Raw genomic sequence first — 15,926 nt, 5'->3', positions numbered from 1 at the left:
CCCCCCCACAGTATACAGCCCACCACACAATATACAGCCTATTACACAATATATAGCCCACCACACAATATACAGCCCACCACACAGTATACAGCACCCCACTATACAGTAGTTTACAGTATATTAACATAACAGCCCCTGTCACCTTTTTCTGATGTAATCTTTACACAAAAAAGCTCCACAGTTAACTTCTGCAACTCAGTAGGACCTGTGATGACCTCATAGCCATGTGACCAGTAATTGCTAGGTTACTGGTCACATGGTAATGATGTCATTAAGGTCCTAGAGCAAAACTCATTAAGGTCCTAGAATTAAGATCATTAACACAGTACGATCATGATGCCTGTGTAGCCGACAGCCTGACACCCCGGGCAGTAGCTAGCAGGGCTCAAGAGGCAGCTGCCTTGGGCCCCCCAGGAGCAACTGGGCCCAGGGCAGCTGCCCCTTTTGCCCCTTGGTAAAGACGGCCCTGCAAGGGATGTGCGTCAAACCGGAGATTTAACCATCAGTCCAGACTTGAGGCTCAGTGGCAACAACCATTCATTGGTCTGTTGTTCCATGCCTGTCCACAGCTCCTGCACAGTGTGGGTTTTTTCCACCAAACAGATGAGTTTCAAAAAACAGCCTGCTATTGTTTACCCCTGGCTGTGCTGAAGTTGGTGGTGAAGGTGTTATGCTGACCGGATTAGGAGGCGGTAGAGAAGGACGCGGAGTAGGAGGCAACAGGAGGCAACGGGAAATGTCCTGCAATCCTCGGTGGTGGTAGGACATGTGCCAAACTGCTACCTGCCTCAGGCCCAGCCGCCATTGCATTTACCCAGTGTACAGTTAGGGATATATAACGTCCTTTCCCGTGCTTAATGGTCCACGTATCGGTAGTTATGTGGACCTTTCCACAGATGGCGTTGTGCAGTGCACACCTGATATTGTCTGCCACTTGGTTGTGCAGGGCAGGGATGGCTCGCCTTGAAAAGTAGTGACAGCTGGGAACCACATACTGTGGGACAGCCATTGGCATAAGGTTTTTAAAAGTCTCTGTCTCCACCAGACCGAATGACAGCATTTCAAAGGCAGGGAATTCTGAAATGCTGGCATTCAGGGTCAAGTATCATGGGTGGGTAGGGGGGTACTTCCTCTTTCTCTCCAGTGGTTAGGGAATGGACAGCTGAACGCTTCCATGGGACAGTGTGGACATGCTGGGTGACTTTGGTGGAGGTGATGGTGTTGCTGCCAGCCTGCCACATCCTCTGTTTGCAGGGTGGCAGGTGCCACTGTCACTCCAGAGGGGGAGGAAGAGGCCGAGACCGCAGCAGAAGAGGGAGCAAGAGGAGCCTGAGAACTTTTGTGGTTTTTCAGCTGTGTACTCAACTGCAGCTCGTGCTTTTCATTTATATGCCTGGTCATGCAGGTGGTGCTCAGGTTTAGAACATTTATGCCTCGCTTCAGGCTCTGATTGCACAGTGTGAAAACAACTTGTGTCTTATCGTCAGCACATTGTCTGAAGAACTGCCACGCCAGGAAACTCCTTGTAGTTGGCTTTGGTGTGCTCAGTCCCTGGATGTGGTGGGCAATAGCAGGCATACTGGCAAGGGTACGGCCACTTTGCTTTTGCACCTTGCTCCCTCTTTTGCTGTGCAGCTGGCGCTGTGTGACCACCACATTATCCTCCAAGCTGCACACGTCACTTGCATGACCTTGATTCCATGTGGGGTCTAGGACCTGATCATCCTCCACATCATCTGTGGAGCGAACGGCGAACGCAAATTTCCACAAATGTTCGCGAACGGGCGAACCGCCATAGACTTCAATAGGCAGGCGAATTTTAAAACCCACAGGGACTCTTTCTGGCCCCAATAGTTATGGAAAAGTTGTTTCAAGGGGACTAACACCTGGACTGTGGCATGCCGGAGGGGGATCCATGGCAAAACTCCCATGGAAAATTACGTAGTTGACGCAGAGTGTGGTAAGTTGAATTCGCAAAGTGATTAATATAACATGCATTAATCGCATTTCGATTACAACTTAGATCTGAGTTCCTAATGGTTTAATGGTTGTATTGTTAGAATTGACGAATATAACGAACATAGCACTTTATTCTCAATCTTTGTTATATTCTAACAATACAACCATTAGGAACCCAGCTCTAAGTTGAATTCGCAATGCGATTAATATACCTGTATTAATCGCATTGCGATTACAACTTAGGTCTGAGTTCATAATGGTTGTATTGGTCGCACCGTCACGTGGTAAAGGGGACAGGGTTGTGACACACTGCAGCCTGGTGAGCGGTGGGACAGCTGCCCTGCACGAGTCTCTGGTGCCGGGAGTAGGAGGTAGGTAGAGCGGCTCTGTACTTTATAGAATACCCCAATAGTAATAAGTTAATAACCTAACCCCATTCATAAATTACTGTGGATTATTATAGAGACGGCCCCAGGCCAGGAGACATAAGGGATAAAAAGGATAAAGTCTCTATTGAAGATACTTGTCCTCTCTAGCGCTGCAAATCCAAAAGACAATGTGGGAAGAAGTCCGCTATGTAGATAAATGTAGAGGAGGATTGCGCTGCAGGAAAGGAATCTTCTTGTAAATATAAGTTCCCTTTTGAAAGTCTTATACCAATGGGATCACAGACCAACTTTACAAACCTTCACTGGTATGGAAATGCCCCAGACGAAGCAGCATTGCGAAACCCGGGTCGGGCTTTTTAGAGACTTTTTAAAAACAGTTTTAGCTGTAATTTTGTTCTTATCAAACACATTAAATATTTTTCATCTGACCCCTTGGTGCGTATTACATCTGCGATCCCTCTACTGAGATCTTTCTGAAAGCTGTGGTCTGATACCATCCAGGTTTAGGAGTATTCAATCTGCTGATTTCCTATACTGACGCCCCTGGACCTCCGTCCGTTCGATCTGCTCAGCTGCCTGTGAAGATTTTGCCAGGATCCTACATGCATTTTTCCAGTGGAGCTCTGTAAGTACAATTGTCTTGCAGGCGTGCACCGTGTCTTTGCATACTACACTATAGTTTTCTCCTTTCAGCAGAGCTCTATAGGAGACATTTTAGATCTCTACGTGCACTCACCTATCTGGAATCCTGTGAGTATATCCTGTTCACATGGCGTGTTAGATGTTTGAACTCGCTACACCATAGAGTGTTTTTTCTATACCACAGATTTCCATACCAGTGAAGGTTTGTAAAGTTGGTCTGTGATCCCATTGGTATAAGACTTTCAAAAGGGAACTTATATTTACAAGAAGATTCCTTTCCTGCAGCGCAATCCTCCCCTACATTTATCTACATACAGGAGACATAAGGGGTTGGGTTGAACTGTGGGCTGGGGCCACCCGGCCACATTTAATAATCTTTGCTCAGGGGGGCCCTCATAAATATAGACCCACATGGTGTGGACTGGTCATTTTTACTAAGGAATATAGTTTAAAAGTTTATGTGCAAAAGAGAAAATAAGAAGTCAGCTCCAATCAGATATCTGCACACAGACCAAGTCTCTGGGTCTATGCAGATATCTGATTGGAGCTGACTTAGTGACTTCTATTTTTTTCTTTTTATCTCTTTATTATGGCTTCGGGGGGGATGGGGGCAGGGGTGACACCAGGGTATGCTGATTGGCTGGAATGGTCTGCTGACTGTGAGATACAGGGTCAAAGTTTTTTGCCGCGGCTAACGCGAACAAGCTATGTTCGCCGGGAACTATTCGCCGGTGAATAGTTCGGGACATCTCTACTCTTCACCCCTGCCCTCCTTGCTGGTCTGCACACAGCAGAAAGCCACAGCAGTTGACAACTGTGTTTCGTCATTATCATCCGAGATGTGCTGCAGTGGTCCTCCCATGTCCACATCCTGAAACATAAGTTGTTGGGCATCAGTGCACTCAATCTCTTCCACTTCTGGGGTTGGGCTGTTTGGGTGGCCCACGGAAAGTCATCAAAAAGCATAAGAGACTGCTGCAAGACTTGGGGCTCAGACTGCTTGGCTGATTTGCAAGGGGGTGAGGTGAAAGACAGATGCCCATGGGCTGCAGGTGCCAAATATGCAGTGTCAGCAGGGGACCGGGTGAAAGACAATGTGAAGGACCTGGAGGCACTGTCAGCCATCCAATCTACTACTGCCTCTACTTGTTCTGTCCTCACCATTCTTAGACTGGTATTCGGCCTACAAAATGACGCTTAACATCCTGTCGCCTACATGCTCCCGAGGAAGGTGTTTCATTTGGGAGTGTAGCTGGCACAGATCGACCACGTCCTCTCCCTGCAACAGAAGCTCTACCAGCACCAGGAGCACCACAAACAGGGCCACGTCCCTTATTTGATGCTCTCCTCATTCTTTGAGGTCACCCACCGACCTAACAGACAGATTAACTATATTAATTTCCCTGTCACTTATGCGCAGGTGCACCTCACACCAAAAATAGGAATATGTTCACCAACAAACTAACAGAGGGATTAACTATATTAATTTCCCTGTCACATATGCAGTGCACAAGTATCTCACACAAAAAATGGGTATATGTTACCGGCCAAACTAACAGTCAAATTAACTATATTAATTTCCCTGTCACGTATAAAGTGCAGGTGTATCTCACACCAAAAATGGGTATATGTCACCCACTGAACTAACAGACGAGTGCATGTGTATCTCACACCAAAAATGGGTATATGCCACCGGCCGAACTAACTGTCAGAAAAACTTTATTAATTTTCCTGTCACGTATAAAGCGCAGGTTTATCTCACTAGTGTAGATCACAAATATTCGAATTACAAATTTTTATTGCGGATATAGACACTTCGAGAATTCGAGAATATTTAGAATATAGTGATATAAATTCGTAATTTCGAATATTGGAGATTTTTTTTTTTAAATCAGTACACATGATCCCTCCCTGCTTCTAGCTTGTGGGCCAATGAGAAGGCTGCAGTATTTTTTACTTTAGGAGTAGAGTTGATTGCGAATATATAGCAAAATAGCGAATATTCGGGAAAAAAATGAATATAGAGCAATTTAGCTAATATAGTGCTATAATCATTTTTTTTATAGTTGTAATTTTTCTCATCTGAGGTTCAGACTGGAAAAAAAATACAACTATTAAAAAAAAGATTATAGCACTATATTAGCTAAATTGCTCTACATTCGTTTTTTTCGAATATTTGCTATATTGCTATATATTCTTGTTTTAGATTATTACATATATTTGAAAAAATGAATATATTCGATATAGTGCTATATATTTGTTTTTTAGAATATTCATAATTTTTCCCATCTAAAGTCATGATTTCTCCCTGTTTAAGTTGCTTGTGTGCCAATGACTCATTGGCCCACAAGCAAAAAGCAGGGAGGAATCATGTTTTTACGCGGCAATTGAAAAATTCACGATAAAAATTAGCATTACAAAAATTTGCATATTCGCATGTTACGCGATCATTACCTTGCCGATTTTCCGAGTAAAAAAATTGTAGAATAAAACTAATATTCCAATTCGTGAATATTCAACAAATATTCTATGACATATTCGCTAAATATCGCGAATTCGAATATGACCCCTGCCGCTCATCACTATATCTCGCATCAAAAATAGGTATATGTAACTCATCGAACTAACATACAGATTAACTATTATATTTTTGTGTCAGGGGTACAAAAATGGTGCATTGCACCCACAAAAAAAATCACTATAGGTCACCCACAGAATTAACAGCCAGATTATTATATTTCTGTGTCAGGGGTACAAATATGGTGCATTTCACCCACAAAAAAATCACTATAGATCACCCACAGAATTAACAGCCCAATTAATTATTACATTTCTGTGTCAGGGGTGCAAAGCTGGTGTATTGCACCCACAAAAAAGTCATTATAGTTCACCCACAAAACAAATAGCCAGATTCCTAAAACTCTCTCTTGCTTCAGCTGCCTGCTTCCTGTTGCTGCACTACTCAGAGCTGATGGGCGCGATGCTACATGTGATCCAGCTTGTATAGAGGCTGGGTCGCATGATGCACCAGCGCATCACAGCCATGCCATTACTAGGCATGGCTGTGATGGCTTCTTAGTACCCACAGCTTAAAAGCTTGTTGATTAGCTTTCCTGCAGCCTTTCAAAAGCTTTATTAAATTCCCGAACACCAAACTCGAACCCAAACTTTTCTGAAAAAGACCCAAGAATGCACAATGCTCGAGTCTCCGCCCTGCACGTTTCTTGGCTGCTACGCATAGTTAGGCCGCTGCAGACAGTGACATCAGGGGCGTAGCTATAGGGGGTGCAGAGGTAGCAGTTGCTACCGGGCCCAGGAGCCTGAGGGGGCCCAAAGATCCTTGTACCACATGAGAAGACACCTGGTTTATAGAAGGTGCATGCTGGACAAGTTACACCTCTGGCTAGAGGGAAGGTGTTAGGTCAAGAATTTGGCATGGTGGGGGGTGCAGTTAAAATTTTGGCCTCAGGCAGCAGGAAGGCAATGTGCTTCCCTGCCCCTGGCCACAAAGCAATGAGGGATGGGGGGCCCAAGCTAAACTCTTGCACCAGGGCCCATGAGCCTTTAGCTACGCCCCTGTGTGACATTAGCTGCACCACATCTCTAGAGTAAAGTGTGCGCATCCAAAAATTAGGTGTGACATCCAGTGTACTTTTTCCGTAGATGGTGTCCACTTCAGATAGTGACATTAGCTGTACCACATCTCCCGTGTAAAGTGTGCGCATCTCAAAAATCTCTGTGACATACAGTTACTTTTTGAATAGACGGTGTTCGCTTCTGAAAGTGACATAACTGATGCCACATCTGCAGTGTAAAGTGTGCGCTGAAAAAATGTATCTGTGACATCCAGTGTACTTTTTCCGTAGACGGTGTTCGCTGCAGACAATGACATTAGGTGTTCCACATCTCCTGTGTAAAGTATGTGCATCCAAAAAATATCTGTGACATACAGTGTACTTTTTCCATAGACGGTGTCCGCATGCGGACAGTGACATTAGCTGTGCCACATCTGAGTAAATTGTGTACAGCCCAAAAAATATCTGTGACATACAGTGTACTTTGTCAGAAGCGGACACCATCTATTGACAGTGACCTTACCAGGCCCACATCTGCAGTGTAACGTGTGCGCTTCAAAAATGTATCTGTGACATACAGTGTACAGTGTACTTTTTTGCGTAGACGCTGCGGACAGTGACATTACCGGTGGTACCTCTCCTGTATAACACTTCCTTATCCCAAATATCTGTGACATTCCATGTCATTTTTAATTAGCCGCTAGTGACAGCATTGACATTACCTGCAGTATATCTCCTGTGTGACGTTTTCAAATTCCTTCTTAAATTGGTTTGCGCATACACTTCCAAATCCTATGCTACTGTATGTGTGACAGACTTTCAATCATATATAACATTTAATATGAAGAAGGTGAGCAGTAAGGAACGTGGCAGTGGGACAGTTTCATGACACCGCGCCAGCACCCTCACCCTGATGCGCGGCCTAGTGTCACAAGGAGGGAAACATTTTGGAAGATGGGGAAGGAGTACATAGCAGACCGTGTCAGCATCCTCAATGTTTCCTCAGTGCCTTACAACTATTGGGCGTCCAAGCTGGACACGTGGCACAAACTGGCACTCTACGCCTTGGAGATGCTGGCCTGCTGTGCCGCCAGAGTTTTGTCTAAGCAGGTATTTAGTGCTGCTGGTGGCATTATAACAGATAAGCGTATCCGCCTGTGAACTGAAAATGCTGACCGGCTGATAAACATAAAAGCACTTTAAATGTGTACTGAATACACTGTATTCCCATGCACCCCTTCTACCACAAATAAAGGTATATGGTTGAATCTTCCTTTTCTCATCCTCCTTCTCCTCTTTCATCATATGAACATGCTTATTTGTCGGATATAATGCCCTTGCATATATGCCCTTCGCATATAATTTTTTAGAGGGTCAGCTCACCAGCAGGCCATCACTTACAATATTTTACTGGGTCAGCTCAACAGCAGGCCCTCGCATATACATTTTTAGAGGGTCAGCTCACCAGCAGGCCCTCACATATAATGTTTACAGGGTCAGCTCACCAGCAGGTCCTCACCTACAATGTTTTACACGGTCAGCCCACCAGCAGGCCCTCACATAAAAATTTTTTACAGGTTCAGCTCACCAGCAGGCCATCACTTACAATATTTTACAGGGTCAGCTCAACAGCAGGCCCTCACATATACATTTTTACAGGGTCAGCTCACCTGCAGGACCTCACCTACAATCTTTTAAATAGTCAGCTCACCAGCAGGCCATCACATATACATTTTTACAGGGTCAGTTCACCAGCAGGCCCACATCTAAAATCTTTTACAGGGTCAGCTCACCAGCAGGCCCGCACCTGAAATCTTTTACAGGGTGAGTTCACCAGCAGGCCCTTGCATATAATGTTTTACAGGGTCAGCTCACCAGCAGGCCCTCACATATAATTTTTTAGAGGGTCAGCTCACCTGTAGGCCCTCACCTACAACCTTTTAGAGGGTCAGTTCACCTGCAGGCCCGCACCTAAAATCTTTTACAGGGTCAGCTCACCAGCAGGCCTGCACCTAAAATCTTTTACAGGGTCAGCTCACCTGCAGGCCCTCACCTAATTATACCTAATAGGTAATTTGCGCGCATGCTTCCTTGTTTGGATGTGGTAGACAAAGCCATTTCTCAGGACACTGATTCACCATTACCCGTGGTCACCATGGTTTGTGCTGAAAATAACATCGAAAGTCGATAGGGCAGACATCCGAATGGATCGTCGCCGTTACGGGGACAGGCGATTGGCCCCAGGTTATCTAGAGACACCAAAGCAGCAGGCCCTCGCACATAATGTTTTAGATGGTCAGATCAGCAGGCCCTTGCTCCAAATGTTTTTGATGGTCACCAGCAGGCCATCAATCATAATTTTTCAAGGCTGTGTATGATGCCCTCCTATGTGTAACAAAGGGTGTATTGCAGTGCCAATTCCTTGTAATTTTTGGCAGACCTTTCACTTAGTGCATAGGCTTTATGAGTGTAGGAGTCCAAATACATGAACAATTGTAATGAGGCCCTCCTTTATGTGATATACAGGTTGTATCGGAGTGCCTCTCCCTTGTAAATTTGGCAGCACTAGCACTGTATATACAAGGAAATATACAGGAAAGATTGTTTCCGAACAATTTTTACTCTAAAATCGATTTTATCTTCGGTTTTGTGCGTATTATTGTCAGTCTGTAAAAGTGGCGTACTACTCGGGCAACATCGTTCCCAGCAGCAACTTGGGAGTCCAAGATGCATCCAGACATCCTCCCCATGCTGTTCCCAAACCATTTGGGTGGTGTTTCCATCATTTTCTGACCTTTTTCTATGAACTAGGCACCCTCCCCTCTTCAGAGGGGTTCTCCCATTGACTTCCATTATATTTGTGTGCTTGTAGAGCACCTGAGATCCCAATGTGTTCAGCCAGAGCACCTGAGCATTTTGGTGCTCGATCAACACTACTCAACACTAATAATGACATTTTTGCAGTGCACAATCTGCACAGTATCAATAAGATCTAATTGTATTACCTCTTCATGCATGTAGTCAGGCGATATTCATTTTTCTATATGGAATTTGAAAAATGTTTTGTCTCTATGAAAAAAAAAATTCTACAAACTATTTACACATATCTCTATATAAAAGCTGACATTAAAATACTTTTTACATCAAGAAAGCTGCTGAGCATGGAAACTGCTATAACTGTTGAAAATGATGCAACATCAATAAAGTCTGGGCCTTACCAAGTGAACAAGACATAAATGGACACTGATTTATTGCAGGGCCTTGTGTTTGCTGCACAATAAGGCACAGAAGACAAATAGACACTATCTATCAAAATGTCAAAAGGAAGAATACAATAATTGCCGAGTACCTCCACAAGTGGATGGATATACAAGTAAACTGATTTAATAAAAGACCTCCATTAGAATGCTACCTGTGAATTAAGGTGGCTTTGTGAATTAGACTATTAGAGCTTACTATTTAAGACACTCTGAAGTCTGCATCCACTTTTAAATTCTATATCACTAAACAGCTCCTTGGCATACACTCTAATAAGCCACTCCCCAGAGTATGGAGGATTTGCTGATTGCATATATTCATCTGGGCACCTTTCTCTGCAAGGATGTTCAGAAATCTTTATCATGCAACTGTGGGAGTGACAGCAGGGCTCCCCACAGAGAGCGCAGGGATGGATTAAGTGACTGCAGTGTATACAGATCAGAACCCGGCATGCAGTATGCGATCGCTGGGAGTTTGGTGTCTGCATGAGCTGCTGGGTCTTCGCAGATCCAGATGAGCTGTGCAGTGAGACCCCGTAACTGGGTCTAATATGTGTGCATGAGTTAAAGGAGAAATCAACAAATAAAAAAAAAGGGAATGTTAAATGCCCCCTCTTGTATGACATTTTGGTCATACAAGAAGGGAGTACAAAACATTTTTTTTTAAAGATTAGACAAAAAATAATAATACAGAACGCCACCACACATCACACTGAAGCTTCTTGCCCCACCCCTGGCAAACGTAAAACATAACCCACTATATAAAAACAACCATTATTGAAAGGAGACATCACTTAAAAAAGCATCTTAGTTGCATATTAACACAAAAAAGGTAAGGAATTTGAAAACAAACAATTTTTCCTTTTTTTAACCTTTCCCAGAGTATAAAAAATACTACTGTATAATAAAAAAAACACATAAAAATAAAGCCCCCATATATAACTGAAAAAGGCACAAAATTGACATAATAGAATGGATAAAAAAAAGTTATGGCTTTCAAAGATGCATGTACTAAAGAAATAAAAAAATGTGCCTGGTCAAAAGTTGCTGTGGGTTTAGAATTGGTTGAGAAAGTAGTCAATAAAGTATGAAAAATAATAGATAAGGGTTCACTTTATATAGCTCCATTAAGCCATCAATGTATCTGATTGTAAGTGTTTTTTGGGTTAAATATGCAGGGTTTTTTTTGTAAAAAATGAAACAAAAAAACTGATGGAATTCTAACTTAAAGCATACCTAAACTTTCAGATAACTTTTCAAATAAACTGCCCATTTGTGTATACATGAGTGATACCAATTATATGACAATTATATGACCTATATCTGGCCTGTTTTAGCAGTTTTCTCCTTTGCATGCTACATCTTTAATTATAAGTTGTCCATGAGCTCCTCCTCCTCCCCTCTATGTAGATTTTTGTGGTAACCTGGTCCTTTAGTGAGCCAACAATAATCTTGCTTTTATTTCTCACAAATTGCGGAGATAGTTAATGTAGAAAAGTGGAGAGGAAGAAAACAGCTGATAACTATAGAACAAGGCATTTCTTCTAATAAAATATATTACAACGTTTTTTTTTATATTCACACGTACATACTGTATGATGTTTTATTTATGCAAAGTTTTATGAAAGGTAAGTGAACTTTTAAGTTGATGGCAAGTATAACAATCTTGCTAGTTTAGATGATTTCAAAATTCAGTTCATTTTGGTACTGGATTGTCCCTTTCATCATAAAAAAATACACACATATTTGCAGGTTTATAAGTGTATTTTTACTGATAAAGGGACCTATGGGAAGATTAACTTATGAAGGGAAAATTGCATTAAAGTAATGTTTACTGTCCTCTATTTGGGCAATGCAGATGCACTGGAGGCTGTAAGACCCATTTTCCTGAATTCATTTCAAACCAAACCTAGCGACAGATTCTCTTTAATAAAATATAAATTATATATATATTTATATATTGTCTTTGTCATTTTTAATTAGCAATTTGAATTGTTTCTTCTCAAACTGTACTGTTAACAATGTTGCAAATAAGATCGGCTCGTAGATTTATTGGATTTCATGCTTTAAATAGATGAGATATTTTATTCTCCTGACACAAGGATGAACATAAGTAATAAAGGGATAAAGGACGGCTCACCTCTGGTTTGGGATGGCAAGGTGCACCAAAATAGATGTTGTACCCAATCACCAAAAACAATAGTATTAAAAAGAAGTAAAATGGGCACTCATATATCTAGATCACAAGGTAGGCAAAGTGACTCAAATATTAATTTATTAATAGCGATGAGTTGAACAAATTTATATGAGCAATGTACCCTAAATAAAACTAATTTCCCGAAATCAGCATAAAATAGTAAAACTTATAAAATTGATAAAATAAACATTACAACTGTCCACTGTTATAGCTGATAAAAGATCCAAGTGTCCAATCCAGTGATAATAATTCAATCTGGCATTAATAGATGTAACACAGTACTTTTGTCTTCTATTATCTACAACAGTGGTTTACAGCAAATATATCTCCAGAAAATAAATAAATCAGTGAGTGAATAAATAAATTGATAATAAGTGCACAGTGACTAATAGTGACCAATGGGTAAAATGCAGCATAAACTGCTACATAAAATCCACTGGATCAAGGTATAATTATAAAACAATAAGTGAGATAATGTGTATAAATAAGTATATAAATATATTTCTGAAGAGTCAATAAAGTGGCTGTATACCACTGATGCCGCAATGTTTCTTTAGTAATAGAACATGTGGCCTAAAATCCTGGTTTGGTCCGTGCAATTGTCCACAAATATGTTCAGTCTGAGCAGATATCTGCCTGAATAGGCTGTATGTTTGAACAACCGCAATATAAGCAGCAGGATACTTGGGCAATGTTATAAATATGTCCAGCAATGTTGCGCAATATTCAAACAGCAAATCAAGATGTTTGGGCAGCAATATACATATATCCAGCAGTGTTATGGAGCTGTATGGCTCTTACTCACATATCGTCCTATTCCCACCGTGGCGTCCCACGTAGTGTAGAAGCAAACAGGACTTGCCTTTGGATAACACAGCTGAATTAGCTGTTAACGATGCTGTATCCACCCGGCTGTGAGCAAAAATGCTGGCTGTGTCAGGCTGCAGATCCACGTCCAATGTCTTTGCTTGAGGTAGATGGATATTCTGCCTCTTTGGATCGATGATAGTAGTCTTTTTAGAAAGCGCTTTCAATCCAATATCGTACAAAGTTGTTGCCGGTGATTTGTCAGATCCAATTGCTCCTTGCCAGACGCGTTTCAAAGGCTACCTGCCTTCTTCCTCAGTGGCTAATTTGGGTCTGACTAACTTGCCGGCTATTTATCCTCCCAAGGGCTCTTTGGTAAACTTGAAATGGACCCAAAGGATCTGGATCCAATTGCCTTATATTGCGATAATCCTGTGAAAATTCACGTTTTTTTTGCGCACATGCGATTTTTTATGTGCGATAATCCTGCGTTAAATCTGCGGTTTTTATGCGCACATGCGCTTTTCTTTTTTGTGTATTCCTAAACCAACCAGAATCATTATACATAACAAATTGTACAATAGCTAGTTACAGTTAGGACCAATGTAAATAATAACATTCCATATCAAACAAAAATAAAATAAAATAAATATACGACTTCTAAATCTTTAATAATCTTATATTAAAAATGTATTAAATAATAGGGAATTTCTGTATAGGGTCTAAGATATAAAAATATAAGAAAATATATAAAAAATTTAAAATGTTTGTAAAAGATTATCGGGTATTGTATTCCATAGGGGACTCATATATATTTTCTTGTTGAATATAATTCCATCAACATTATTCCATGGGGCTCATTGCCCGAAATGGTTCGGGCGGAGTACATGGGATGATGGTATATGTGGATTGGGGTCGGGGATCCCGAGCACAGGGGGGGTCATAGTGCTGCTAAACAGCCCGACTAGTACTCCCCATGGGCCAAAGACACCCGACCCATCACAAAAACCCAAAAATTTCAAATTCGGCATTTAGTCCAGCTGGGGCCAAACTGCCAAATTCGAAAATCTTCCTGGACTCAGCCCTAGACATCCGGGCAATATGGTTCCCTCCCCTCCAATGGCGTTCTATTTGTTCAAAAGCTGCAAAAGTTAAAAACTTGGGATCTTGGTTGTGCACCAATTTAAAATGTTTTGATAGTACATGTTTTTCGTACCCTTTCTTGATATTGTTTATATGTTCCGTAATCCTAACTTTTAGGGATCTTTTGGTCCTGCCAATATATTGTTTAGCACATGGGCATTCAATAATATAAATTACATTTGAACTATTGCAAGTGAGAAGATCCTTTATCTCTACTGAAAAATTGTTCTGTGTTGAAGTCACTCGCGTAGTTCTTTTTGGAAAGGACGTATTCCTGCAATTTATACAACGACCACATCTATAAAACCCACTCATTTTTAACCATTTATTTCCAGATCCAGTTTCCCTTGTCTGATTTTTAATGGATGGTGCTATTTTTATCCCCAGATTGGGGGCCTTTGTATACACTATCTCTGGAAAAGGTGGGATTAAGGGGCCTATGGTTTTGTCGTTCTGAATAAGATGCCAATTCTTTTTGATGCTTTGTTCTATTTTTTTATGTTGTGCATTATATGGCAGTATTATACGGAATTTATTCTCATTAGCGGGTTTATCATCCTTCTTTCGTTTGGTTTCGAAAAACATTTTTCTATCCATTTTTCTAACCTTACATAGTGCTTTCTCGACAACTATCTCTGGATATTCTTTTTCTAAAACTATCTCTGGATATTCTTTTTCATCCCATGTACTCCGCCCGAACCATTTCGGGCAATGAGCCCCATGGAATAATGTTGATGGAATTATATTCAACAAGAAAATATATATGAGTCCCCTATGGAATACAATACCCGATAATCTTTTACAAACATTTTAAATTTTTTATATATTTTCTTATATTTTTATATCTTAGACCCTATACAGAAATTCCCTATTATTTAATACATTTTTAATATAAGATTATTAAAGATTTAGAAGTTGTATATTTATTTTATTTTATTTTTGTTTGATATGGAATGTTATTATTTACATTGGTCCTAACTGTAACTAGCTATTGTACAATTTGTTATGTATAATGATTCTGGTTGGTTTAGGAATACACAAAAAAGAAAAGCGCATGTGCGCATAAAAACCGCAGATTTAACGCAGGATTATCGCACATAAAAAATCGCATGTGCGCAAAAAAACCGCGAATTTTCACAGGATTATCGCAATATAAGGCAATTGGATCCAGATCCTTTGGGTCCATTTCAAGTTTACCAAAGAGCCCTTGGGAGGATAAATAGCCGGCAAGTTAGTCAGACCCAAATTAGCCACTGAGGAAGAAGGCAGGTAGCCTTTGAAACGCGTCTGGCAAGGAGCAATTGGATCTGACAAATCACCGGCAACAACTTTGTACGATATTGGATTGAAAGCGCTTTCTAAAAAGACTACTATCATCGATCCAAAGAGGCAGAATATCCATCTACCTCAAGCAAAGACATTGGACGTGGATCTGCAGCCTGACACAGCCAGCATTTTTGCTCACAGCCGGGTGGATACAGCATCGTTAACAGCTAATTCAGCTGTGTTATCCAAAGGCAAGTCCTGTTTGCTTCTACACTACGTGGGACGCCACGGTGGGAATAGGACGATATGTGAGTAAGAGCCATACAGCTCCATAACACTGCTGGATATATGTATATTGCTGCCCAAACATCTTGATTTGCTGTTTGAATATTGCGCAACATTGCTGGACATATTTATAACATTGCCCAAGTATCCTGCTGCTTATATTGCGGTTGTTCAAACATACAGCCTATTCAGGCAGATATCTGCTCAGACTGAACATATTTGTGGACAATTGCACGGACCAAACCAGGATTTTAGGCCACATGTTCTATTACTAAAGAAACATTGCGGCATCAGTGGTATACAGCCACTTTATTGACTCTTCAGAAATATATTTATATACTTATTTATACACATTATCTCACTTATTGTTTTATAATTATACCTTGATCCAGTGGATTTTATG

The 15,926-nt window shown here is 41.2% G+C and overlaps 1 protein-coding gene across 11 annotated transcripts in view; it reads right to left on the bottom strand.

The window, feature by feature from the left end:
* CACNA2D1 (calcium voltage-gated channel auxiliary subunit alpha2delta 1) overlaps nt 1-15,926 on the bottom strand; it is an 840,216-nt gene that overhangs the window by 358,500 nt on the left and 465,790 nt on the right. The gene's annotated exons all lie outside the window — the stretch shown is intronic.

Source organism: Bufo gargarizans, chromosome 2, assembly GCF_014858855.1.
Source record: "Bufo gargarizans isolate SCDJY-AF-19 chromosome 2, ASM1485885v1, whole genome shotgun sequence".
Classification (NCBI taxonomy): domain Eukaryota; kingdom Metazoa; phylum Chordata; class Amphibia; order Anura; family Bufonidae; genus Bufo; species Bufo gargarizans.
This window is presented reverse-complemented; position numbering and strand designations above follow the sequence as displayed.